Source organism: Mustela lutreola, chromosome 9 (assembly GCF_030435805.1).
Source record: "Mustela lutreola isolate mMusLut2 chromosome 9, mMusLut2.pri, whole genome shotgun sequence".
NCBI classification, from domain to species: Eukaryota; Metazoa; Chordata; class Mammalia; order Carnivora; family Mustelidae; genus Mustela; species Mustela lutreola.
Genome location: NC_081298.1, coordinates 124,874,192 through 124,886,185, shown reverse-complemented (window position 1 = coordinate 124,886,185; position 11,994 = coordinate 124,874,192). Strand labels below are relative to the sequence as shown.

Below are 11,994 nucleotides of genomic sequence, written 5' to 3'. Positions count from 1 at the left end.
GGAGCTGTCCTTCCCTCGCCGCCCAGTTGCCTTGGAGACGGCGGGTGCCCTGGCCCCGCCCCGCTCGGACTGACAGCGGTGGCCGCATCGCGCCTGCGCAGTGCTCTCTTCCCCCGCAGTCCCTGTGCGTTGAAGCCGGAGACCGCGGCGGCCTCTGCTAGGACCCTTCGCCCCGGAGCCGCGGGCCGGAGCCGCAGCCTCAGCCGCAGCGCCCCCGCCGCCTGTCCCCCCGCCCCGCCGCCTCCGCCGGAGCAGCCTCGCGCACTGTGAGTCCGGGCCGAGGCGACCGACGCTGTGGGGGCTGAGTCAGCGGGAGGCCCGGGCCCGGGCGGGGGGAGGGGAACCGGGCTGCCCCCCTCGCCTCCCCACCCGCGCCCCCGCCCCCCCAACCGCACCTCACCGCCGCCGCCTCTCTCCCTCCATCCCTCTCTCCCGGGGTCCCCGCGGCGGCCGGCCGTCAGGCCTTCGAGCCACTCCCCCTCCCTGCCCTCCCTCCGGACCCACCTCGGGGGCTCCTTCCCACTAGAGGTGCCGCCACCCGGGACTGATCCCCCCGGCATCGCCCCGAACTGCCTCCGGTCCGGCCTTGTCGCTTCTCCTTACTCTTCTTGGGCCTGACACCTCCGGCCTCTCTGGTTTTCCCCAGTGATATGCCAGAAAAAGAGTGACAAGGGAGAGGGCGAGGGGAGACTTGGGGGAGGGGGGGGGACATTCTGCCTGCCCAGACCTTGGGGCCTCAGGTTTCTTACCCACAAACTCCTGCCCTGGCTGGTGTGGGGAAGCAGGTCTGGACAGTTCTGACTGTTAAGAGCTTGTGGGGCTTTCGGAATAGATTTTGCCGAGAAGGACTGAGCCCCATGATGATTAGCTACTGTTTAGTGAACACCCGCTAGTGCATGGTGGCCTTCTAGTGGGCTGGGCCATTGCCTTGGCGGGCGCTACGGAGAGGGACTAGAGGTAGTGGCGGGAGGGGAGGGGGAAGGCTGCGCTGGGAAGCTGAAGTTCCTGCGCTTCCGGTGTGTTGTTGTGAATAAGCACCTTGCAGTACTCTTTAGTATGCGTTTTTCATTTTTAATTTATTTAGTTTTTGCTGTACAACCCTGGTATAATATGAGGTCTGCTATCATCCGTAGCAAGGGCTTACTGTTTGTATGTTGAGGGGTTGTGGCAGGAATTAATCTCGGATACCTGTAAATACTATGTAGTAACCAATTGGGTGACAGTGAGTTTTAGCATAAGGTGCAGAGTGGAGAAGAAGGAGCATTTCTCTACATGTAGGTCTGCGGCCTGTACCACCACCACCCCTACCCCCCCCCACCCCCTCCTGCCGCTGTGGGTCTGTGGGGGCTGCCACCCGATAGGACTCCAGCATATCTGGGCAATTCGCTGAGTTATGTTTGCTACCAATCCACCTGCCCACCCTGCATCCCCGATCTTGGAGGATCCCAAACTGTTTTCTTTTTCCAGCAGAAATAGAGCTGAAGTCAGAGTTGGTGCCCGCAGCCAGAGGCCCTCTTAATAAACGTGCCTCAACTCGAGGGCTCCTAACTACTATGCATGTATCTAACTGCCAACTTCCTTTGATTCTTTTTTTTTTTTCTGCCTTCCAGATTCCAGTGTACTGTTAGCAAATATGTGTAAATATCAGGCAGTTACAGCCTACAAGAGGCTTTGTATTTTTTTACTCCAGGCTGCCAAAAGAGTAGATAGGTTACTTCTAAAAATCATGGTGAAGGACCCACTAATTTTGCAGTTCTGGGGATTGCAGACAGTGAGAAATAATGATTTTGCTCCTTGACTTTGCTCAATCATGGCCTATTGGCAGCCTTCTCAGAGCCACTCCCCACCCCCATGCCCATCAGATTAGTTTACAGTAGCAAAGACGGCTGTCGCCCTAGTTTTAAACATAGAGATGAAGTTTGGGAAACCTACAGCCCCCATGCAGGAAGGCAGTTTCTTCTGTTTCGAATGCCAGTCTGGGGTTTGGCGGGATGCACCTGCCTGTGGGGTGATGGGAGCTGTGGGGCCTGACAGTTACATTCCTTCTGTGTGGTCCTCTGTGTTGCATAGCTCACCGAAATACCCGGGCAGGGCAGGAGCAGACAGCTGTGCTGGAGAGCTGCTCCTCCTGGGTCGAGTGTATTTTGGGAATCAACAATATTACTAGGGTGGAGAGTTGTGAATTAAGAAGCAAGAAAATGTGTCAAGGCTAGATAGATGAGGAGGGTGTGAGCAAAATGTTCCCTTTCCAGTTTGCTCTGGGATGAACATTTTCAGAGCATCACAGTGGTTTTTATATGGGTTAATTTGCCTTTGAAACTCGTACCAGTGTTTTATGAGATAATGATGGAATGCTTTCTAAATGATTACTATTGGGAAACAGACCTGTGTCTCGCATGTTGCTTACCCAGTTGTTACCGAATGTAATTGTTAAGATCAGGGAGAGGGAAACAATTTGAATGAAGTTAGACCTAAATCTATGTAATTTTTGTTGTGGCTTTATAGCATTATGTTCCTTTGGTTCTCAGACACATCAGCAATTTACCAAAAGTTTTGAGTAAAACAATTTGCTACAACCAGATCAAAATATATATGTTGATTCTAAGTCACATCCTAATTTCAGGAACAATAAAATATTCAGGAAGTGGCAAGACTTGAAGGTGAGATTTGTGTGTTTTAAAACTGAGAAAGGGTGATATTTATAATATCTCTGGGTATGTGATGATGCTATTAGTGACCTACCATCCTGAGAATGCTTGCATTGTGAAGACGGATTTTCTCCCAAGTCCTTCCTCCAAGCTTTATGGGGTTATGTGTGTGAGATGATTGACTGCCGTTAGGCACAGTACTTGGCTACTGAACAGAGGGAAGTTCCCAGGTCAGAATCCAACCCAAGGCCTTATTATGGTACCTTCCAGAAGCTGAGCCAACTAGCTGGCAACAAATGTTTTATGAGCTATACATGAATTTGGCTGAGTAACATCTTTCAGAAGCTGAAGAGAAACTATTGTTTTTCTCAAGCAGAACGCATCTGCCCTGATTTGTTTACAGATACATTTGTAAAGACCCTAAAGTAAGTCCAGGCCCTGTACAGTGTTAGATGTAGAGGGGACTTCAGATGACATAGCTCAGTGTTCTCGTTGCCAGATTTTAGCGTGAGACACCAAGAGTTAAGTGACTTGCCTAAAGTCACCCAGCTAATGTAGAAAGTATATGAATAACCCGTTGTAAACTGTGTGCACCATACAAATGAATGTTGGTGGTTACTAGTGGCTGAGTCAGAATTAGAACCCAGATTTCTAGAGCTATTCTACAATACTACATTGTCTCATCCCTCATGTTTAATATTCCAGAGGGTTTTAATAAAAATAATTTAGCAGTCTGTAATTAGTCCTGTAGACAAGGGCTTGTTTTATTATCCGAGATGGTGCAGAGCTAGGTAAAATCTAGTGTCATACAGTCTAATTAAATATTTATTCTTGCCACCTTAAAAATAATAATTTTGCCTCACATATGCTGACACTAGGAAGGTTTTCCTTTCAAAACTTTGCATCATCTAATATAAAGCAAACGTGAAGGGGGGGACTTGCCGTCCTCTCAACTTGGCATCCATGGACCGTTGCATCCCAGGAGGCAGGGTGCAGGGGGCTGAGAGGGGCCAAGAGGAGCAGTAAACTGGATTATCTTCCAGCTCCCAGACTGGAACCTTCTGTAGTTCCGGGAAGCCCCAGTGAGATTTCTAACCCTTCTCCTGGAGAAAGTGAGGCAGTCTGGCCTCTGGAAGCAGACAGACCCGAGTTCAAATGTTGGTCCTATCCCATCCTTGCCATGTGGCCTTGGGGGGCTGTGGAACGTCTGCGGGCCATTTGCTCCCCTGCAGGCCTAGGATGATAACCATGTTTTGTAGGCTAGTCATGAGGGTTTAAATGAAAGAAAATATGTACCTTGTCTGCTTACTAAGACATAACAATCACTATTTCCTATTGCTACGGTATAAGATTTTTTAAAATATACATTTTTGGGGCACCTGGGTGGCTCAGTGGGTTGAAGCCTCTGCTTTCAGCTCAGGTCATGATCCCAGTGTCCTGTAATCCAGCCTCACATCAGGCTCTCTGCTCAACAGGGATCCTGCTTCCTCCCTGCCTCTATGCCTGCCTCTCTGCCTACTTGTGATCTCTGTCAAATAAATAAATAAAATCTTTTAAAAAATACACATTTTTATCATGTCTTAAGTCTATCTTGGACCCTCATTTCAATAGTCTCCATCTCCCAGTAGCGCTCTCATCATGTTTGACATGCACAGAGAGATTTGTCCCATGAAGACCTGGCACTTGCAGTGTTATTCCAACTGCCAAAATAGGAGTATATGAAATGCCCCTTTGTATCCACATATTCAGCTGACCTGAATATCTGAAAGACTAGCAGGGCAGGAGCACTTGCCTAAGAGAGCATGGACTTTGTGTGTTTGTGTGTGTCATGTGGGCGGTTAGTCCTCCAGTTGGGGAGGCCAGTCTGGGGAGCGAACCTAATTGGAAATGAAAAAGCTGCTGAGCTCTCCCTTGTGACGAAAGCTCCCATGGCCTTCCTTCACTTTCTCTTCTGTTAGAGGTGTAGCTCTCCTCCGTGACTTTGCTCAGATCAGCTTCTGCATCTGCCCAGAAGATCCAGAGGGCCAGGCAAAGGAACTTCCGGTCTTAGCAGGGAAACCTCCTTTCTAGTAAAGAGAGGTAAAGGGAGGTCATTTTGGATGGCGACATTTCCAGAGGGTTCAAGGCAGAGACCACCCAGTATTTACGGAGCCAGGGCGACCCGTTCAGGTAGAACACAAATGAACTTAAATTTGTATAAATTTCATGTCGGGGGGAAAATACCCAGGTATAGGCATCTAAAGACTGGAAAGATAAAAACAGTAGGTTTTACCTCTTAGAAGTAGAATTTGGGTATAGAGGAGGGAAAGGGAGATTCAAAGGAGAACTTTTACTTCATGGGCTTCTGTGTGTGAATTGTTATAAGCAACATGTGTGTTTTTGTCATTTCATGCAGACCAATAGAGTTAGCAGTGGCTGTTTTTCAGTGAGTACATTTTGATACAAAAAAGTCTTTGCCTTTACTTGGAGCCTTCAGTACATGGGGCAGATAGGGTTAGACTGCTTCCCTCCAGCAGGCCAAGCCGGTTTCCACCAAGCCAGTCGTAAGTGAGGGCAGGAAACTCCAAAGTGGCTGCTTCCCTGGCAGCCCAGGATGCTTCATTGACCTGCTACCTCCCCACCTCTTCCTCCTGTTTTCCTTCCCTTCTTAAGAACAGTCCCTCTTGCCAGTTGAAGACATCATTACTATCCCAAAATGCTCATCTAGTTTTCAACTGTTCAGGAAATGCCACCTGACCAGATGATCTTTATGAAAAAACCACACCCCTTACTTTACATCAAGAGGGCTTAAAGTTTACGGGCATCTGGGTGGCTCAGTTGGGTAAGCATCTGTCTTCTACTCGAGTCATGATCCCAGGGTCCTGGGATCGAGCACCATGTCAGGCTCCCTGCTCAGCGAGAACCCTGCTTCTCCCTCTCCCTCTGCCTGCTGCTCCACCTGCTTGTGTGCTCTCTCTCTCTTTCTCTCTCTCTTTCAAATAAATAAATAAATATTTAAAAAAAAAAAAAAAGGGCTTGAAGTTTAAAGAACCTCCAGCCTAAGTGCTGGACACACTCTGTGGCATTAGCTGTGTTTTTGATCAGACCTGACCGGTAGAGCACATCTTTCACACAGCTCATTTACTAACTGCTCCTCCTAGGAAGTAAATAATCTGTGACAAAATAATTACGTATTACTGAACTTTAATCTTCCCATAAGTTGGTCAGTTGTGTTTCCTAGCCAGATGTCCTATTATAGAAAAAAGACACACCTATCATTTGGACACGTGCTTTGGCTTGCTAACCAGGAGTGAGGATGGGTTATGCGGAGTAATCCACATTGTCTCCTAATCTTCCCTTTGGCCAAGAGTACAAACTTGTGACAGTTGGCCAAGGTTGGTGAGGCATTCAGTTGCCAAGGATGGCTTTTCCTCAGTGTTGAGTTGACCAGCCAACTAGCCTAAGCCCTTTATCTTTCCCACAAGCATCGTGTCCTACCAACTTTGCTGAACAGGGATGACGTAACATTAATGTTTTGAGCTCTGGATGATTCATTTGCCTGAAGTAAATAGGCCTTGACCTATTAAAATGTTTTGATTCCAAGTAAAATTATTTTTTTCCCAAAACTATTTCCTGTATATGGGAGATACATATCACTGTGTGATATGTTTAAAATAACCAAGCAAGAAGCATTGCTTCAAATCTAACCAGTAATTTTGACAATGTATATCAAAAGCCTTGAAAATACATATATCCTCTCTCTCTCTGCCTCCTCTCTGCCTACTTGTGATCTCTCTCTCTCTGTCAAATAAATAAACAAAATCTTAAAAAAAAAGGATATATATCCTTAAATCAGAAATTACAGTTCTAAGAATATTTATAAAATCAAGTGTGTTTATGAAAATACTGTACAAGGGGTGCTTGGGTGACTCAGTGGATTAAAACCTCTGCCTTCGGTTCAGGTCATGATCGCAGGGTCCTGGGATCAAGCCCCACATAGGGCTCTCTGCTCAGTAGGCAGCCTGCTTCCCCCTCTCTCTCTGCCTGCCTCTCTACCTACTTGTGATCTCTCTGTCAAATAAATAAGTAAAATCTTTTTTTTTTAAGAAAATACAGTACAAGAATTTTCATTAATGTAACATTATTTTTTTTTAAGATTTTATTTATTTATTTGACAGAGAGAGATTACAAGTAGTCAGAGAGGCAGGCAGAGAGAGAGAGGAGGAAGCAGGCTCCCTGCCGAGCAGAGAGCCCGATGCGGGACTCGATCCCAGGACCCTGTGATCATGACCTGAGCCGAAGGCAGCGGCTTAACCCACTGAGCCACCCAGGCGCCCCCATTAATGTAACATTATTAATGATATCTAACAGTTAAAACAACTAAAGGGTCAACAATTAGGGATTGGTCAGGTTTGCCAATATAAAGGTACGTGTCTAAACCTACTTCCTAGGAGGAGCAGTACCCTTATGTTTCGTGCGTGTGTACCTCCCTGAACTCTTTTTGAAGGCCTGTGCCCAAGCCTGCTGCAGGCTCCTTCCTCCCTTTGCCTTTGTCCATATTCTGTTCAGCGATCAGCTCAGAGATCCTTCTTCCTCCAAGGATAGAGAAGGTAGGGTGCCCGCCGGTAGCCACCTGATGGGTAGAAGCCCTCTGCAGGGACAGACTGGGCAGTTCCCTCTTCGCTACACCAGGTCCCTGGAGTTTGTGGCTGTGAAAGGACAGGTTCCCCAGTAGCCATCCCCTCACCTCATCTTTCCCGTCCACACATGCACTGTATGCTGCCTCTGTGACCTAGGCCAGAGGACTGAGTCCTGTCTTCTACTAGCAGGGGTGTCTGCTCACCTCGGAGCACTAGGGATCCAGGTTTTAGCATTGAGGGACATATGGCCCATCACACAGCTCGGCCTGTCACACAGTGCTGATGTACATGTTCATTGAACAGAATCTGCCTCCTCTTCCAAATGGTTCTGACTACCCAAACATTTGTCCTGGATGGGGTGGAGGCCTTCCTAGCCTCCTGGGATTATTAGTGAACAAGTCTTTGGGGATGGCTAGCTGGAGACGCTCCCCGCTTGGCGAGAGTGGTTGCCAGAGAGGCATTGAGGGTGTGGTTGTCCTGGTCACCTTGTCATTTAAATGGGGTTTCCTGATTGGTAGGAAATGAAATCTTAGCTTCTCTGAGTCAGCAAGATCATAGTTGGACTAACGTGTGTTGTGCTATGTGAAGGGGCAGGCCTTGGACCACTGGATGAAATTCAATATCTCTTCCCATGTGAGGAGTGTTTCCCTGAAGCCTTCTCTCCCCTGGTGTCATAGTCACTGCATAGCCAAACTTTTCTGCAGCACCAGACTCTTGGCTGGCAGCCGCCACCCCCAGCTCCTTCCCTGTGGATTATTGCCACTTCTCAGGGACTCTGATTTAGTCTCTGATACGTTCTGATTTTAGATGGGTAGAGTTCACAGTTGAAAGTTTCCAGTTTGGGCATCCTATTAATACCTTTAAGTGACAGGACCACTGCTAAGTACAGAAATGTGTTATGCCGGCCCCAGAATAGCAAGGTGCAGTGTTCTGAGGCTTGATAAGACTCGTATTCCCCAGAAAGTACAGTTTCCAGGCTTATAGGTTAGTCATATGTATTTACATATTTTCTCCTCAGGGCTTTATTCTAAATATACCCTCAACAGGTACTCCTCGGGTCTCCTTTCTGTTTTGTATTCTTACTCACCATGGGATTTAAAAGAAATGAGAAGGAGGAGTGACCCTGAGCCAGTGAGAACTGGGAGGGCTTCAGCGAGGGAGATGTCCTGGGGCCGGCCTAGCAGGACGGTGTGGGATCCTGTCCACCAGATGACAGAGGAGGGAGAGAGTTTAGGTAAAAGAAGTGAAAAGGACAGTGCATTGTGTGTCGCTAGTACTAGAGAGTCTAACTTCAACTAGGATTGTGAGAGGAAAATCATCACTGTGAACGGAGGTAATTGGAAAAGACTTAACAAAGGAAGCAGAGCCTGAGCTTGTCCTGGGAGTGAGTAGGCCTTCGGGAGACAGGACAGCAGGGGGCACTTTCCAAGAAGCATGGAGTCTGCTGAGGAATGACGGGGAGTGAGTGTGATGAGGACCATAAGCAGACCACCCTTACCAAACTGAGGTTGTGACAGTTTGGGACAACACTGGTGACGTTAGCCAGAAGTTAGGAAGTGGGAGAGGCAGTTTAGAGAGAAGTTTCATTTCAGACATGGAGAACTAGAGGTGACAGCACGAAGCCTCCAAGTGGAGCAGTCAGACAGAACCAGGAGCCGAGGGTGAGGCTGGGATGGAGCTACAGACGTGAGAATGAGCGGCACAGGAGCGGTGGCTTCCCTGCAAGGCGCTCTGTCCAGAGGGCTGGCGTGTAGTGCACGGAGACCAGCGCTCCAAGTGATAGGCTTCAAGAATCATGCACAACTAGGAAAAAAGCAAAGAGGTGTGGGCAAGTTAGGGTGGTTCAGCAGCAAGGGAAGAGAAAAGAGAAAGATGTCAAGAAGAGAGCTTCAGTGCTGCTGGCTTAACTAGACTCAAGGATCTATCCAGAAGAAAATCATGATGATTGCTGAGGGTGTGAGTCCAGTAAAACACTGAAGAAGGAAGCCAGGTTGGGTAGTGTGAAGGGAGAAAGCAGAGGCAATGGATGGTCACCAGAGAGCTGCAACAGGAAAAGGCAGAAAAGTAGTTACCAGTAGCAGCAAGATCAATTATTTTATTATTCTAATTCTTTTTTTTTAAATATTTTATTTTATTTATTTGACAGACAGAGATCACAAGTAGGCAGAGAGCGAGGGAGGAGGAAGCAGGCTCCCTGCTGAGCAGAGAACCCGATGCGGGACTCGATTCCAGGACTAAGTAAATGTATATAAAAATTTAATGAGTATATTTTTTGCTTATATAATTTTTATGTATTTAAATGTGCTTCATCTGCAGATTTCTCTGTATCCACATAATCCGTGTCCTTGTTACTTCATATATCCCATTCCAGCACACTTATCTGGTGAGCACTGAGGAATTACATGGAAATGTTGAATCACTCACTATATTGTACACTAGAAACTAATATAACACCGTTATGTTTACTACACTGGAAATAAAGTTAAAAAATAAATAATAAAAATAAAATAAAAAATTAAAAACAAATGTCCCACTCCTTCTGCGGTGTTCCATTATACGGATACCAAAATATGCTAAACCATCAATCTATTATTGGGCCATTGGGGTATTTCCAACATTTTGCAAATTGCAAGTGTAAATATCTCTGCTCTGAACATCACTGTACAAGCCACTGTTTTCCTTTTGTGGGCTCTTTCCTCAGAGTGTATCCCCTAAAGTGGCATACAGAGGCAAAGGGTACAAACAATGTTGGATTTTGTTTCGTTTTGTTTTTGTTTTTGTTTTTGATTTTTCCATTTGGCCCATTCCCCCACTCCTCTCCCTCTGGCAACTTCCAGTTGTTCTCTGCATTTGTGAATCCTTTTCTGCAGGGTTTTATTAATTGAGATATAACTGACTCATAACATTGTCTTGGTTTCTGGTGTACAACATAGCGATTTGATATTCCTATGTATTGTGAAATGATCACCACAGTAAGTCTAGCTAATATCCATCACCACATACATTGTTACAAGTTGTTTTTTGTTGTGATGAGAACTTAAGATTTGCTCTCTTAGCAACTTCCAGATATACCGCACAGTAACTAGCGACCGTGGCCATGCCCTACAGTACATCCCCGACCGCCTTTCTTCGTACTTTTTGACCGTCACTCATTTCTCCCATCTCTGGCCCCCATCAGTCTGTCTCTGTACCCATGGATTTGTTGTTTGTAGATTCCACATATAAATTTTTGTCTTTCTCTGTCTGACTTATTTCACCTGGCAACATGCCCTCGAGTTCCATCCATGTTTTGCAAATGGCAGGATTTCCTTATCTTTTTATGAAGGAGTGATAGTCCATTCTGTATATTACCACATTTTCTTTTTCTTTTTCTTTTTTTTTAAGATTTTATTTATTTATTTGTCAGAGAGAGAGAGAGAACACAAGCAGGCAGAGTGGCAGGCAGAGGCAGAGAAAAGCAGGCTCCCCACCGAGCAAGGGATGCGGGATTCGATCCCAGGACCCTGGGATCACGACCCAAGCCGAAGGCAGCAGCTTAACCAACTGAACCACCCAGGCGTCCCGCCACATTTTCTTTATACATTCATCCGTCAGTGGATATTTAGGTTGCTTCCATGTTATTCTTGTTTTTATAGTAGGCTCATTGTGCATTGTTCTCCACGGTGATCCAGCCAACTTACAGTTAGAGTAAGAGTTTAGGATCAACTTGAATGCTTTCTGATAGTAAGGAGATCTGAACGTGTGTAATGGCAGAAGAGAGAAAGAGTTATTTGAGGACAATAATTTGGATGCAAGAGAGAAAGGGAACAAATGGGAAAGCTCGTGGGGACACCAAGGAAGGGGTAACTTTGCAGAGGAGGGAAGGGCTCCCTTCCACTGAGACTGGTAGGAGGAGAGGGTATGGCCCTTTCTACCCATGACTTGCAGGGCGAAGCCCAGGGAAAATGACTGGCGTTCCTGCCAAGAAAAGACCTTTTCCTCAGTGAAATGGAGCCAAGGCCACTTGCTGAGGTAGGGGTGAGGTCTTGGAGGTCTGAATTAACTGCTGTAAGAAACGAGCCTGGGCGTATGAGAAATGAATAAAAGTCTTGTTCGGAGCCGAGGGCTGACTTGGACCCAGGGACTCCTAACGGGCTAATTCTCTGAAGTCCTCTAGCCAAGGGTGGGGGCATGTTCGGGCCAAGGTTTCTGAGGAGGCAGATTTTTTTTTAAAGATTTTATTTATTTATTTGACAAGGAGAGAGAGATCACAAGTAGACAAAGAAGCAGGCAGGGGGCGGGGGAGGCAGGCTCCCCCTGCCAAGCAGAGAGCCCGGTGCAGGGCTCGATCCCAGGACCCGAGATCATGACCTGAGCTGAAGGCAGAGGCTTAACCCACTGAGCCATCCAGGCACCCCTGAGAAGGCAGATTTTTTTTTTTTAAGATTTTATTTATTTATTTGACAGACAGAGATCACAAGTAGGCAGAGAGGCAGGCAGCGACAGAGAGGGAAGCAGGCTTCCCGCTGAGCAGAGAGCCCAATGCGGGGCTCAATCCCAGGACCCTGAGATCATGACCTGAGCCGAAGGCAGAGGCTTAACCCACCAAGCCACCCAGGCGCCCCAGAGGAGGCAGATTTAAGATGGCATTGAAGCAGCTGGCCCTAAGGTCAGAGGTGGAGGGAGGCGCTACAAATCTAAGAGAGGTGCTGGATGTCAGCAGGAGGACGCAGAGGAATTACAAGCTC

General features: G+C 47.1%; 1 protein-coding gene across 1 annotated transcript in view; it reads left to right on the top strand.

Moving 5' to 3' along the window:
- The first annotated feature begins 99 nt into the window (after positions 1-99).
- Positions 100-11,994, top strand: part of MAPRE3 (microtubule associated protein RP/EB family member 3) — a 52,488-nt gene continuing 40,593 nt past the window's right edge. The window contains exon 1 of the mRNA XM_059132382.1: positions 100-266. The gene's annotated coding sequence lies outside the window, so the exon portion shown is untranslated. The remainder of the gene's footprint in view (positions 267-11,994) is intronic.